The sequence below is a fragment of the Topomyia yanbarensis genome, chromosome 3 (assembly GCF_030247195.1).
Source record: "Topomyia yanbarensis strain Yona2022 chromosome 3, ASM3024719v1, whole genome shotgun sequence".
In the NCBI taxonomy this organism is placed as follows: domain Eukaryota; kingdom Metazoa; phylum Arthropoda; class Insecta; order Diptera; family Culicidae; genus Topomyia; species Topomyia yanbarensis.
The window spans coordinates 358,958,870-358,975,396 of record NC_080672.1 but is presented as its reverse complement, the minus strand read 5'-3'; the positions used below and the strand labels follow the sequence as shown (position 1 = coordinate 358,975,396).

At 37.4% G+C, this 16,527-nt stretch overlaps 1 protein-coding gene across 6 annotated transcripts in view; it reads left to right on the top strand.

Moving 5' to 3' along the window:
- Positions 1 to 16,527, top strand: part of LOC131692000 (terminal nucleotidyltransferase 5C) — a 360,737-nt gene that overhangs the window by 12,516 nt on the left and 331,694 nt on the right. The window lies entirely within an intron of this gene.

Here is a 16,527-nt window from a genome sequence, read left to right as displayed (position 1 = left end):
TCTAGGACTTCTATGTATATAAGGTTATTGTTCTCAAATCATATTTTGTTTTCAAAAGTAATACATATCGCATAATCTAGGATCAATTTAGTAACGATATCTCGCATAATTGATAGGAAATGGCCGTAAAATCCAACTGCCACAATATGCTTTGCGGAGAAAATTTGAATAAATCATTTCACACTAGCCACTAATTTGGACAGTTACTGCTATGGTTTGCGTTAAACTAGAAACGGTGTGTCCCAACATTTCGTCTTGAACGGAATTATAACAGCTGACTTAAGCGATCATAACCTAAATTATACGATGTATGGTCCTTTCTAAAACACCCGTGTAACAAAACATAAATGTAAGCAAACCCTTGTAACCAAGCAATACCTTCCGATGAATGGTAGTCCCTTCGAACCTATCGGGAAAGATAACAAACCAAAAGCACAAATAGTTTTCTGACTCTGTCAAACATCCTAATTTTCAGAAGTTCAATTAGAATTGTCAACATAATGAATCCCGTCTAATATTTTTATGCCACTAAACCCAATTATTTTTTTTGGTAATATGATAAGTGCGAGAAAACATATTTCCAAACCACTAGGCCTCGTGTGAAACTATCTTAGATATAACTTTGTTAAAATCTTAAACAACTTTTCCGGATGATTTCAGATCAATTTTTAGTGGTCAACAAACTTGTAGACAATTAAATTCTCTATCAAATTCTCACTTTTAGTGTTGTTCGAATGTATAAAGCACCATCTAGGGACAGAAATATGAACTATCTCCAGTAGTAAAACTTATATTGTTACGAAAAAAACTTCAAAAAAAAAAGTTGCTCTGGACCCCCCGACGGATTATTTTGATCTTAGTTTCAAATGAAAGGGGAAAGCCCATTCTTTCCTATTCCGAAGTTTCAGAGATGCTGAATTTTTTTGCATAATATTGTTCTAATAAATACACCGTGAGGGGGATTTCGATTCGAGCGCTATTGTTTTCTAGAAATGTTTTGGATTGATATGATTCTTTTTGTCTGGATTGATTTGTTGGAGTGTTCTGTACTGTATTGTCGATATAGTTAAATTGAATATCGGCGACTACCGCCAATCTAAGCTACATTTTAATTATCAAAAATTGCTCCACACCATGAATACTCGAGCTAATACGACCAGACCTAAAGTCAACGTCTACCGTATTTATACGGAGCACCATGTTTTGCTGCTGTTGATAATTTATCTCGATCGATCCACATGACGAGAATAAACGATTCTTTCGTTCTTCAGACAATGCACAGCAGATTTTGTCGTTCGCTTTACGCTGGCTCGGCCGAAACAGAAAAAGTAGTTCAGATTAATTTTGCCGAAAACAGTAACTGCCATAGATTTTTCATATGAATGTGTTATGATTTTTAGACAGAAGGGGAAAATATACCGCAAAAATTTATGTTGAGGTAACACAAAAACCTGTTATGATCAGGGTTGCAACCTTTCTCGGAGTGATAGAGGTTGTTCAAGTTTTGACTTCCAATGCTCAATACTATCTTCCAGAAACACTTACAATTGTCAAAGTTCATGAAAAAGACGTTAGAATAGCCAAAATTGATAGGTTTCAACAGTTTTCAGTATTATAACGCAGATATATAAAAATTGACTTTGATCGTTAATTGAAACTGTCCCTGGCAGCATTGCTCTAGTGGAATAGAATCAGACTAATTAGAATAACTTTAGTATTACAGTTAATAATTATGACTATTAATGCTCAAATGAATGGCAATAGCCAAGGCACGGCAATAGTTATTAAGTTTCCGTGTTGCTGTTAGCAAATCTTCCCCAAATCGAAAGTTGTGGCTGTTTGAAAACGTTGTAGTTTATAAACAACATGGACATGGAAAGGTTAATAATTTCAGTCATTTTAAGCAATAATAGCATATTTTGACTTCACTCACAGATTTGTTTAAAATAAACAATAATCATGTTGATATTCAAAAGACTCAGATAACAAACGTTGCAATTTTATGGTTCAATTTTACATGATCTATGGATCAAATCACCCTTTTTTATGGATCATTCACACTGTTTTATGGATTTTCAGTTTTGTTTTATGGAACATGAACAACTTTTTTATGGATTGTTTTACAATTCTTTATGGATAAATTTTTAAATAAAATTTAAATTTTATATGCAATATTTTAAATATTTTATATGCAAAAGTATATTTTCCCATTTATTATTGGGCCCTATTTCTTTTGATGTATTAGAAACAAAATATATTTTGAAAATTAGTTCAAGTTTAAAGATTTTTTACAAATAGGTTCGTTTTTTTCCATGAGGCATATTAATATAAAGATATGTACTACAATTAAGTATTGTTTTTTTTTGCATGAGGATCGTCATTTTTTTCAATCTTTGCCCACATCTTTTATTTTCAGTTAAAAATGCGGGTCCCTAAAATTGACCCGGGCCCCTAAAGTTGACCCGGGCCCCGAGGCAGTTGCCCCAGGCCTGTTCCTTTGTTGAGTACATTAACCACTGCGACCAGTTATTTGATCTATTGTAGTATATCTTTGTTTCGTTCTTAGGAGGCACATTAATAAAAAAAATCTGGCTTGGAAAAAGTAAAATGCTCATGTTAAAGCGAAGCAAAAAGTCGGGTACAACGCATCCTTATTCATCCTACTATTTAAGCAAATGCGTTGAATAGAGATAGCAAACACTGCTCTAACTAATGTGTTCAAATGGGTGAGATGAATAGAGGTGCTAAGATGAATTAGGGCACAGTTACCACAGGGCACATATGCAATCAATCAGGTTTGAAAACTTTTAAATTTATTCTTTAATTTTCAAAAAACAAGTCATTTTTTTATTTTTCTTGTGTATTCCGAGAAGCTCAATTCTTAACGGATTAACTTCCGTACTGCACACGTCGCTTTCTTGTCAGAAGATAATTTTCTCCCAAAAAAAATTGAGCTATCTTTTCCAGGGATCCAGGGACCGATAAAAATAATGTAACGTAAAAATTGCTCAAAATGGAGTCCCCCCTCTCCTAATATCAGAAATTGTCATTGTTTCGTTATGTCACCTGTGAAAAAAAATTATCCGGTAAAAACATGTTACGTAACGTTCCAGGTTACTCCCCCTCTCCCATGTGTCACAACTTGGTGCATTTTGTCATTCCTCTCACTACCTAAAAGTGTAACGTAATTTATGAGTGGTCCCTTATAAGACACTTAAGTTAGATGGTTAAAAATTTTAGACTCGACAATTTTCCCAGTAAACTTCGAACCAATCTCGATAAATGTACGAATGGCCTCAGAAATTCTACAGGCGGAACACCAAAAACAAGTTGAAACACTCCAAGGTGGTACGTGTTTATTTGGGATTATTCTGATCCCGCTGAAATATTGTTGTCAGTTGCGCGGCTTTCACACCAAAAAAGACACACATACAAAATATTATAAACATATAGCTCGGTTTATTTATTGGTTTGGCAGTTGATCCGTTGCAGTTTGAGGTATGTTTGTTCTTGTTTACCAACTTTGTTTTCTTTTCTGTGCATCAATGAAAATTTCAGTCACTGAAAGCTACATTTGTTTATGAAAAATGAAAGCTTATCGAGTGAAATCAGATCACAAGTCGTATGTTGGAAATGTGGGGTTTTTAACAAGCAAGCCATGAATTTTATTTGCCTGTTCACATTGTTTTCCACGTGGAAAGTCGCTTAGGTCTAAAGCGAGCGGAATTATTGACAATAAATCAATTATTAATCAGTACTTTGAGTGGTATCTTAAAAATTTTATTCTATAGGATTCAAATAGGATTGATGTATTGGAGCAAACTGTCCAAAATCGCATATTTGTCCCATTTTCTATGGGATGTCCTGTCTTTGTGGGACTGATTTCCGATCATGAGCAGTAAGACACACCCCCGAATCAAATTTCAAATTCTTCACGTGTCCTAAAAGCTAATCTAGTTGATCGAAGTTTGTGACCAAATAACAAATCCATTCATACTCATTTCCACCGATTGCTTCCCACAAGCTGCTTTCAATTTCTACGCTGAACGAATGCAACCAGACAATACGCGAAGCACGCATATCCTCCTCTGTCCGCAATACCCGTGCAATCAGTTAACAGTTTTCACTTTCGTTCCACCGACAACGGTCGCCTCCGCAACAACCACCGACCATAGCCCACCCCATCCTTCTATGGATCAAGCAAATTCTCGCGCGTATTCACGGGGATCTTTCGGTTTAAATTTGACACAGACATGAAATCACCACACCACCACCAATGGCAGCAACAACAGTAGCAGCGAATAGCCATCGACCGTTGGTCGGTTGGTCGGTGGAAAACGCAATTTTCTAATTTTTCAAGTGAAATTACCACGTCTCCACTGCCGCTGCACCGCGACGGTCCCTCGCACCGCGAATGTACACACATCCACACCGGGTACGGCACTCCGTATGCGTCAAGCAAGGTAGTAAATAAGACACAAAAACGGTTTCAAAAACATCGAATTCGCTGCGGTCGGTGGCAGCGGTGCTGCCCTCTCCCGAACCGATCCACAATCAACCCAAACACATCACACGGTAAATCCAATCCCAGCCGGCCGTTGTTCGCCCGAATTCAATGGCTGGTTGAACACACGAATTTCAGCAATGCCAGCGCGCCTACTGTTAGGTTTTTTTTTGTAAGTTCGTTTCATTTGCCACGACGACCGATCGCGATTGGTGGTGGTGCCGCTGCGGTGCGGCGTTCCATTGCGAAAGCAATCGAAGCTCTCCGCCGCCGTTGTGCCCGGCGAGTGTGTGTGGTAAACTGCTCGGCGGCATTCGCTGGCGAAAAGAGATGGCGGCATGAAAGATGGAAGCACCGGTCCCGCTGATATATGTGTTTCGCTAATCACACTAAGTGCCACTGCGCGTACTGTACTTATCGCCACGGTTTTAATGTGCTGATGGCTGCTGCCAGAGTGTTGTACCAAAAATATGCCTTAATATGCTCATAGAATAGATATAGGCATACCATTCGGTGCGGTCCTAGTGAGGCAATACGCATACAATGTAGTGCGGAGCGAGAATTGGTACCGTGACACACCGGCCACCGCACCGCACCGGAGCGATTGTGGTGACGGTGGAAAACGTCGCAAATCGATTGGATGGAAGTGACGTAGCAAAATGCCACCGTGCCTGGTTGCCGGAGGGTTGGGGATTGGTTTTTTTACAGCAAGTCATGACATTTCAAGTACGCGAGATTGGAGACACGATATACAATGCCGAGTGATGGAGAGTGGTCATTTCCAGTGTTGGTGGGAAACAGTAGGTTTGTATGTCGAAATAACGTTTAGATACATAAAAAATATAGCCGAAGAAAAAACTTAAAAATAAATTAGTCTAACGAATTAATAAATGGATGAAAGATGACGCAACCGTAAAATGACAGTTGGCTACCTAGTTGAAAAAGGTACATTCAATTCCCCACACATTTTAGAATCGGCTGCTTATTTGCGCGTGACCAGATGCTGTTTGCAATTTTATGGTCGTTAAACTGTGCCAAAACATGGTGCTTGCAAGTTCCTATCTCATGTCTTCAGCCGAATCTATTCATGACATTTAATCTTTAGAGACCAGCGTCGCGTCGGCTGGTGTTATCCTTGCTCTGCGGTAATAACAGAATGAGAGATTACGAAACCCCACCGATCCCAATTTTAGATTCTGTGAAAATCTACAATTTCGTGAATTCGGATATTGAAAGCTCGTAATGCACTTCGACTAATTCGTTCTATCAAAAATCGGTATTCTAGTTCTAGTAATAAGAAATGATTTATTTCGCAATCAAAGCAGTACTTTCACAACTGGAGTTTAAATAGACCTTTCTCGTCCGAGATAACCCCCTTTTTTCTTATTTTTATTCAAAAGACTACACACTTTTAAGAATATTGCCGTTGAAATGAGACTATTTGGAGCTATCGTGATTTTTTAATGATTTTTTTAAATTTGAAAAATGCAAGAATGTTGAGTATTTTTTTCACCCTTGCAAGAATGGTGGGACTCAAAATGTGTGTTTGGGCAACACTGTTTTGTATATTTTTGCTTGAGCTTCTGGCAACGCGGCAAATGAAGTGGTGAGTCGCGGTACAAAGTTCATTGGTTATGTAAACAAACTAAAGTGAACCTTTCGGTGGAGAACATTGCATGATAATGTTTAACCTCACTTTTTTGACAGTTCAGAGAGATTGTTTACATGGTCTTGGAATTTTCGTTGATTCGATCATAGTATGAGAAACTTGGTTTTGTTCGCTGCCAAATGTTAACACTTTCCAAACAAGGTAATTTTTTATTTGATGTCGGCATCATATATTGTTCCGTTAAATTTAACATTTTTACTTTTCTTGTACATGATTCATTGAAGAAGTAAGGAATTTCTAGCCAAACATTTGAAAAAGGCCTACTGCCAAATGCAAACAAATCGAATTTTCATGTTCTCTATTAAATTCATGGGCTAAACCTGTGGATAGATGTTTGCTTTTTCTTTTTTTCAGTTCATTTGATCTCTTGTCTTGCATAGCCACTCTTTCTTCCTCACATATTTAAAATGGAGTGGCTGCATTTGACAGTTCCCCTGACTGCATTTGACGGTTCCCTTTGGCTGCATTTGACAGCTCCCCCTTGCTGCAATTGACATTAGGTTTTTTCGTATCCACATGTCACGTCCCAGTTAAAAACTATCTATCTGGCCATGTACATAAACATAACGCAACAATGGATTATGAAGAATTTTGATAATGATTTTATAACAAATTATAAAAGGGCCTGGCTGATATAAAAGTCCTAACTAGCATTACAAAATGATTATGATTATGAGCATTTTCATCAGTCGTGTCGATTTAGAAATTATGGGCACAATATGTCTGATGAGAATGATCATTTGAAAATGCATTCATCAAATCAAAACTAACACACGAACGAGTTCCGGCCGTATTTCGTCCCAAACATGATCAGGTACATTGAGAAATATCGCGCTTATCTGTAAAATAAATTATAATGTAATATATGTTGTGTCATTGCCCAATAATTTGAGTTTCGTTGCCGTGGTTGCCAAAATATTGCGCTACAATGTGTTGGAGCGAGTTAAATGTTTCGACTAGATAATACGTGGTAGAGTAGTGCTTGCATTCTCTAGAAGCTTTGTATCTACAGATGCGTATTATAGTTAATGACATTTTAAGTTAAGATCTTTGGGTGAAACACTGTTCTTCCTATAGGAAGAGCTTCGAGTAAATGTCGCTGCTCAAAACTCCAACTGTCAGTACAGTATAGTATTTTAATAATTTAGTTTTATATCTGATTGATTGAGGTGCTGAGGTTTAACCTTGACTGTGCAACCTGCAAGTAGCATGAAATTGGCTGTTGGCTCACTTGGAAGGTTTCCCATGTTATTTGGAGATTTGTGCCTGCAAATACAAACAAAAATATCTATCATCACGAAATCGATGAATCTTACTATTTACCTCCTTGATGGGCGTTCCTATCACTTATATTGGATTGCCTTCCACTAAAATTTTCAACTGGCTTCACCATCGTATTTAAGAATTCTGCTCTTGTTTACGCCTCAATGCTGAAAAATCAAGTTTTTCGCAGATTTGTCGACCAAGCAAATCGTGACAAATAGTGCATCGTTCAGATAGCAGAAGATTCACAGACGTATCATACCATACCACCAATGTCCACTCCAGTGATAAACCTGCCATAAAGTTTTGAATAAAATAATATTTTGAGTCAACGCAGCTTGTTCCAGATCGGGTAAGCGGATTTGCGGCAGGTTCCCTTGAAATGGATGCTTGAAACAAATGTTCCGAATTGCAGTTCATATTGTGATTTTCTCGGTAGAGCTGTCGCATCCATTCGAGACAACGTCTATATAATATTTCGTCGAAATTGAAAATATGTCAATGAAAATATTTCGAGTACCGAATGTTCAGTCGAGGTAGATTCTGCTTGTGTTGGCTTCCAGGCAAATTTGGTTCTATAATCACTGGTGAATAATCAATCTATGCCGATTATCGATACATCGACGCTGGATTAGTTTTTCACTCCGCGAATACCTTAACCGACTCGAAGATCGAGCCGAGAACTATTCATCTAATTTCATTGATAATATTGAAAAAAATGTTTAGAATCTAATTCGCTGATGTATCTTCATGAAAAAAAAACTAAAAAACAGAAATCTAGAGAAAATTTTCAATAGGACGTAAGTAACATTGAGAGCCTCTCTTTGTTTACTTTCTCTTTCGTTTATCACGACGTCATTACAACACTTTGCACTAATTTTCCAGTACATATCGAAAGCCGACGGTTTTTACTAGAATATTATGCAAAGAGTAGAGTTTCAGTAGTTGTAGTTGAAATGGTCGAGTAATGAACAGAAGAGAAAGACCCCAAACGGAATCTCTTATTGTTACTTACGTCCTATTCTAAATTTTCTCTAGAAATTTTAAAAGTCCGTGTAAACAAGTCTTAGGTAAACAAGCACACCGAACTGTCAGAAAAGTGAGGTTATACATTTTCATACAATGCTCTATATTTTTGACAGGTATATGAATGAATCATTTCAGCATCAGTGATGCCAGGTCTATTTAAACAATAGCCTGCAGTAAAAATATAAAAGTCTGCAGATTGCTACAAAAATCTTCAATAAATGCGACGTAGAAATGTAGTATGTATGTAATTTAAATGATCAAAAATGTTGAAGGCTGGTGTATAAATTGGCTGGCGTAGGCTTTGTTCTGCTAAATATTTAAATCTGCAAAAGATCTGCAGTGAAAATGCAAAATCTGCAGATTTACTAATATATATGCAGATCTGGCATCCTTTTAGTATTCCCCACAGCAAATTCATCCAAATGGTGTAAAAATACGGGGAAACAAGGCAAGATAGGTATTCAGAATATGGGGTTAAATGAGCAGCTTGCACTATTTTTGATTTTTTCAATAGTTAGAGGTACCAAATCATCGCGGCAATAGGCAGTAACGAATTGGGGATAAAAAAGGAAGCATCCTATCATATAATTTTTTTTGACGAGAAAGGTCTATTGACATTGGTTAGAAAACATAGGTTACTCTCTGCAGTCAGTTTCCCTCTGGCCTCTCCTCTAACTTTCTTCGTAAACAATCTTCCACGTCGCATCGCAAAACCCGATACTGTTTAGAATTTTTAGACTTCTCCAAATCATAGTAAAAATGGGTAAATGTACTTGACAACGGGAAAATAACCTCGGACGTTGAAATGAAAATCGATAGAACTAACACCTACCACATCTCAAGATCAAGTCGTTTGCATGGGGTGACCCGATCATGTTCAGAATTTACTTTTCATGATTCCACTGCCTATTAGTGGAAATTGAAACGTTAACTCACACACACATACACATAGTAGTAATGTGTAAAAGTAAATATCATCAACACTTTCTCTCTTATCAGGAACAATAGGAACCACCGAAATGGCATAAGCGTTCATTTTCATTTGCAGTGTACAGTCTTCGATTTTACATGGTGTGCCTCGAACATCTCGACTTAGATTGTGGACGATGATGACGTCGGTTTCTTTTAACCTTCACTTGACTCGAGAAATCAGTTCCAGTGCAGTACTTTGCGCCACTCTTTCGAATTTGAACCGCTCATATGGTCAGTCGGTCTTTGCCAGTATTGCTCTTCTCCCATTTATTCTTCTTCTGGGCCGCCGATGCATCAAAAGCTCTTTTGTTTGTCATATTTATTACGCTTAATAAACATGTCGTTTGCAATTTGGCATTTAACCCAATTATGGAAACGTGTCTGATAGGGAGAGTGGAGATGCCAGCTTGTCATTAAAATTTCGCAGTGAATTTCTTCACATTCATTTGGGATATCTTTTATACTTTTTGTACGCTTGCTTTGTACTGCAAACTTTGGAAATGATCATTGCAGTGTTAATAAGAAGCAATGCTCCGGCCGACTGCTCGGAGTTCAAGTTCCCTCCCCAAGATTGAGGGGTTTGACAATATTGCAAACGTCATCAGGTATATTGCGTGCTTCAGCGCTAAAGAACAACTGCTTTAAGATGGTTATTGCATTACGCCTCGATAGTGGTGCATCTAGGAGTCCGAGAGGGCTTATGCGCCTACACTGAAAATTAAGCATCAGATTCGCGTTTCGCGCGCGATCAAACAAGAATACACCCTACATCATTATAAATTCGAAATTTTACACGCGAAGTCACATACACGTGACAAACACGTTAATATACAAATGCTTGAGCCCTTCGCGACCATCCACGGCACCTACACCCGCGATCTCGTAAACATGATAACATACCGGTGATAAAGTGAATGTCGCAGCTCCTATAAATTTTCAAACGCGGTCTCAAGCGTAATCCTAAAAACTCCCGTGGTCGCACGATCATGAATCGGTCACTTCCGGATGTTTCTATCCTTGATATCAGCAGACTAGGTCCATGCCTTCAATTGGATCAATTAAAAAACCTGTTTAAATCCACCTGGCGGTGCAATTGTGCCTTTCTCATTTCTCTAAACTATAGCACGGAGGCTTTTTATGTTCAACATAGTTGTGGAAATGTCCATTACATTCTTAGTACACTTTGCATTTATACACAATGGCTTGCCAGCCACGAACTTGATGAGCTACGTGTCGACGGTGAAACACTTGAAACAAAAAAATATCGTACTTCATTAACCTAATCAGCATTAGATCAATGTTATCTGCTTGCTAACTCATTTTGTCATGCGGGGGTGGGTATGTGAGGAGGGCGAAAGTTCCATGAACGAACGACTCCCCAGCTTAAATTGGTATGCTTTGTGATATAGTGGTGGTTTAAAGATGATGGGGTTGAAGGGGAGGGGTATGAGGGCTGAGGGGTGATTTAAGGAGATTTTTAAAGGAGGGAGCGAACAGTAGAGGGGGAGTGTAACCCCTCTCCGTAATCCATCAACTACGCCCCTGTTAAAATCCAGAAACCCTATGCGAGTCGAAAAAAAAAATTTGGCCGGGATTAGGTGGACGTTTTTCAGAGTGATTGCATAATCTTTCTATATGAGAAAGGCAAAAAGAAAGCTCTCATATCCACTGGACACCACGTTACATGGCGACATGACCGAGGACTCTAGTGATATGGAGTAACATACTCCCTGTGACCATCCAAGAACGCACGCGTATATAGGAATGGCCACACGGTTACAAAATCCAGTTTTGTACACGCGAAGTCACATGAACGCGAGCACACGTGACAAACGCGTTAACATACGAACGCTTAAGCCCTTCGCGATTAACAACGCACACCTACGTTCGTGATCGCCCAAACATACTAACACCTCGGTAATAAGAGGAACGTTTTAGCACTTACGAAGTTTCAAATGCTGCACAGAGTTAGTTAGTTACTACTAGAACAAAATCTTGGCCAAAAACCAAATGGCAAAATTAGGAGTATATAAAAAATTGTTAAAGAGTTTTTGCATGTATGGCCAATGGTGATATTTTAAGGGATATTGTAATCGTTTTCGTAATATATTCAGCAAAATCGCTTTCTAGTGATGATGACTGATTCAAATAAGACAATATTATTACACACGTAGTTCAACACAGCCGTTTGTTTAACTTCAGCTTAAAACTAACTAAAAAAGTAGACTTGCTGTGTATTGCACCAACTTTAAAAAATACCTTTTTTAAACATTTTATTCCAAATTTTAACGATAAGAAAGTTACATTATACGGCTAGATCCGGCAAAGTTGCTGAAGCAGTATTACAAAACAAGATTTCAGCTATACAAAAAATATTCGAACTCTTCTGATCTTGTCCGATCCACCAATTCCAAGCGATTTGAAAATATTGAATTTTTTACTAATTTGAGGTACACCGAAATGCTGTAGGGCCAAATATTATGATTGCCAAAATGTATCTCTATGAAAATATGCAGGCGTCCCTTTTCTTCTCCCTTTCCTACTGATCAAATGTTCATGCAACTGAAAAAACAAATGTATTCACAAAGATCACCTAGAAATTACTAGTATTCGAAAGGATATAGAAAATTGGCCACTGCACTGGTAGGTGGGTTGATGCCAAATTGTCCCAAAAACTAGTAATTGTCTATTTTTAGTTCATATTAAGGTATAATAACAACAATTGCAGCAGAAAATAATTTTGGCCAGGATTCGACCCCAATTACTCCTCTGTGTGCTGTCTCAAACGCGAACCTACAAACGTCCGTTTTCGCGCGCTCATGAATCGGTCACGTCCGGAAACCATTACTCTGTGTCCTAATAACTTAGGTCTATACATTCAGTAGGACCAATCAAAAAATAAAACTCATATCCACTAGACAACACGTTCCATGGCGACATCACCGGGAACTCTAGTGATATAGAAGATCTCACTCTCTATTAGCATCTTAGTCGTACACCAAAAATAAAGTATTAGATTCACGGTCCGCGCGCGATTATCCAAGAACACACTCGAATATGCGAAAGGCACACGGTTATAAAATAGAATTTATACACACGAAGTTACATACACGTTAGCACACGCGACATACAAACGCACACGCGATCGAACACGTTCACGTACAAATGCTCGAGCACTTCGCGATGATACACGCGATCGCGAGTCATACCTGAAGCGTACAATGAATATCACATTCAGAATCACGGCCCGCTACAATTGGCCTAAAGCAGTGTTTTAGTGGGCGCCATTGCCTGTCTCGTCTGCAAATTGTAGTATGTGATTCTAACGGGGAGCCTTTCCGATAACCTAGCTCGACAGCTCCAGTAGGACAACTCTCGAAAAAAAAAGAAAATGTATAGTGCGGCTCATCATACCAAATGATGAATTTTGCATTCGCAAAGTGTTTACGGTGTAGTGTTTGGCAGCAAATTGGTATTTTTTCCAGTTGTTCCGTTGTATATTTTGGCACTCGCCGACGTTTAGGATAAATTATATTGTTTTACATTTCTTATAAAAGAAATGTATAGAATTCGCTCAAACTTTCAAGATTTTTTCCGAGGCCCGGAGGGCCGAGTCTTATATACCAATCGACTCAGCTCGACGATTTGGGACAATGTCTGTGTGTGTGTGTGTCTGTGTGTGTGTATGTAACGGACAAATTCTCATTCGTGTTTCTCAGCAATGGCTGAACCGATCTTATCCAAACCAATTTTAAATGAAAGAACTAAAAAACAGTATGAACGCTATTAATTTGTTTTTGATTCTGATGTTTAGTTTCCAAGATATGAATGTTTGAATGCGTAAAAATGGCGTTTTTTGCAGTTTTTTTTTGAATTATCTGCCGAAATTGACAATATAGATTAACAATTTATATGTTTTTAGACAGCTTTAACGAATACCTTTCGAACAAGCTATAGATTATTGAAATCGGACTATTATCAAAAGAGATATTTAACATTAAATGCGGACGAAAGATTTTTATCATTTCCCATTGCCAGAAATATGACCAAAAACATGTAATCTATTATTAACGCCAAAACGGCTTATTTTAGGTCAATAGTATCTTCGGAGAATTTAATGGAGGTAATATGCCTTTTCTTTTGGTATTGTGCTTTTGCTGATTAATCCCCCTATGAGTGAGATATTTTCACAAATTTTCTTGAAAGTGATTATATCGAAATGATGCCTTCTACAAATTTGTAGCTCTTACTTTTGCGAATAACTTTACTGAAGACTTCAAATAACTATTTTGAATACTTTAAAAGTTATGGCTTGTTGTTTGTTGATTACTCTTTGTCGCCTATTTATTGTTCAATATAGAAATAATCCATTGAAATAAGCCAAACATTATTTCGACAAATCGAATTTTGTATTTCATTTTTCTATCTACAACCGCTAGGAATAATCACCGAACACTTCCAAGTTGTCTGGAAGGAACTTGATAACTTATCAGTGCAAAAATGTTCATTTATGCGAACCTTCTGACTGCAATTTTTCTAATGACCATCGGATCGATCTGAAACATATCGGAAAATGAAAAGCGAAATAAATAACTCCAAGCAACGGCGTAGCCAAGAGAAGTTTTTGGGGTTTAACACCATACAACGCCACCAACCCCCCCCCCCCCCACCACACCCAAAAAAAAATATTGGATTGAAGTTGAAAATTTATTGATGCAGACTGATTTAATTCAATATTACAATAACAATTATCTGATCCGTAGATTGATAACCTGTTGTTGTAAACATCATGAGGACTTTTGATAAATTGTCGGAATGGGGTCCTGGTATGTAACTGATCTATTGGTCTTGATTTCACAGTTGTCTAATAGCATCAATATCAAATTCCTGCCTGAAAACATTCCAATAGAAAATTCCAGAGTTCTGTAATCAATCATAGTCCTCAGATTTATTTTCAAATTGATCTCGTTTTTGTAGAGATGTACTGTAATAAGGGTCTTTATTTAATTGGAAGAGAAGTTAAAATTGATTTAATGTCTATGAAACATAGAACTGCTCACCAAAAAAATGCATAACTTTCAACATTTGCTAAAAATGTTCTTGCCTTTCTCATTCACTCTAAAATTCGTCAATCCAATCCCGACCCGGAGGGCCGAGTGTCATATGCCAATCGACTGAGTTCGTCGAGATCGGAAAATGTCTGTGTGTGTATGTATGTGTGTATGTGGAAAAAATGTGACCTCTGTTTCTCAGAGATGGCTGGACCGATTTGCACAAAGTTAGTCTCAAATGAAAGGTACAACCTTCCCATCGGCTGCTATTGATTTATTGATTGGACTTCCGGTTCCGGAGTTACGAGTTGAAAAGTGCAATCACACAGCAAATTCCCATATAAACTGAAATGAAAAATTTTCAAAATCAAATTTGTATTTTTGATACCAAATGACTTTAAAATGCATGAAACATTGAGATGTTTGACAAAAATTGACTTTTTTTGGACTTTGGTACATTTTTGTCTTTCTCATATAGAAAGGTTATGCAATCACTCTAAAAATCGTCAATCATACCGGCCCGGAGAGAGTATGCAGTGAGGGGTTGCTACTTTAAAATTAAAACTAATTTAAAATTTCTTAACAAGTTGAAAATTTTCGGCAGGACCTGGACCTCCCGGATCTTTCTCCATGATCCGCCGCTGGTTTCAAGCGATGTTTCAGTATCACATATTATCTCAAGATCGTGACTGTCGATCCATTGTATGTATGTGCAAATCGTACTGAACATGTAATATTCATTTCCACCATTGTACTGAACATAACCAGCCAAGGAATCGTAGTCTGGATAAATGAGACAAGCACAATTGCACCACTAGGTGGACTAAGACAGATTTTTTTTTGGGAATGCGTCGAGTTGAGACGAAAACGTAATATGATTAATAACGAGGATAACACTTTACGAATGTAGAGAGAAATTTATGAAAAATGACGATTTCCATTCGATACTAGCAGGTTCTGATCGATTTTGATGAGCATTTGATTTTTGTTGTATGACCAATTATATGTATAGGTCAAATGTTTAAAATCAGTAATTTAAGGTCAAGATAGCATCATTTTGAAACCGCCAACTTCGGAGGTTTAGTATCTTCGATGAGTTTTACAAACGTTAAACAGCGCATCATTTAATAAAGTAATTTTGACGGTATATCGTCCAAGAAGTATTTATGGTGATTTTTCTCAGGTTAATATTCATGACTACAATAATGTCTCAACAAATTCGCTAGACACGAACTCTGTTACTATTTCTGAAAAATTAATTCTGCATAATTTTAAAAGTTCAAGAATTACAGTTTCGGAATTATGCCGTTTGGACAGTATGATCGATTTTCACCAAACCTCCACCAAACCGAATTTCTGGCTACGCTGCTGACTTCAAGTAAGTAGAAACAAAGTCGTTCTACACTCGTTCACAAGAAACTTCTTCGAATGCTGAATATCTATTATAATACATTGAAACCCTGATTTTATCAGCCAAATATGAACATATGTTTGATGGGCTCTAGCAGACGAACAAGACTGAATTCGAGTAAATCCTTTCTTGAGCATGTTTTCCTTATCATGAAGATGGAAATATGCAAAAATAAAAAGTTCATCATAATCAGAAATAGTTATCAGACTACATCAAGAATATTTCAACAGTATTTTAACAGCTTCAGTTTATTATAAAGAAAAAAAATTCCCCGATTTAGTCAATGTCCCCATTTTGTCAGCCTAAAATACACCATGAGACTGATAAAAATGGATCTTTATTGTATGTATTATTCACTGTATTTCACATTAATAGGTACATTTCATTTTTGGGGATTTCTTATTGAATCGAGCTACAACATTTGTTTGTTTTTATTTGTTCTTTGGCATTAGGATTAGCGATAATAATTCAAATCAAGGATACTACTGGGAAGTCACCTTTAGAAAAAGTCGATGTCGAAGTAAAATTTGGAACTATGCACGCATGCACTTCAGAGATAGCGTGATATCCGGAGCTGCGATTTCATTTCAACCCTTTTTTGTGAAAATGGCGATACTTACAAATGTAA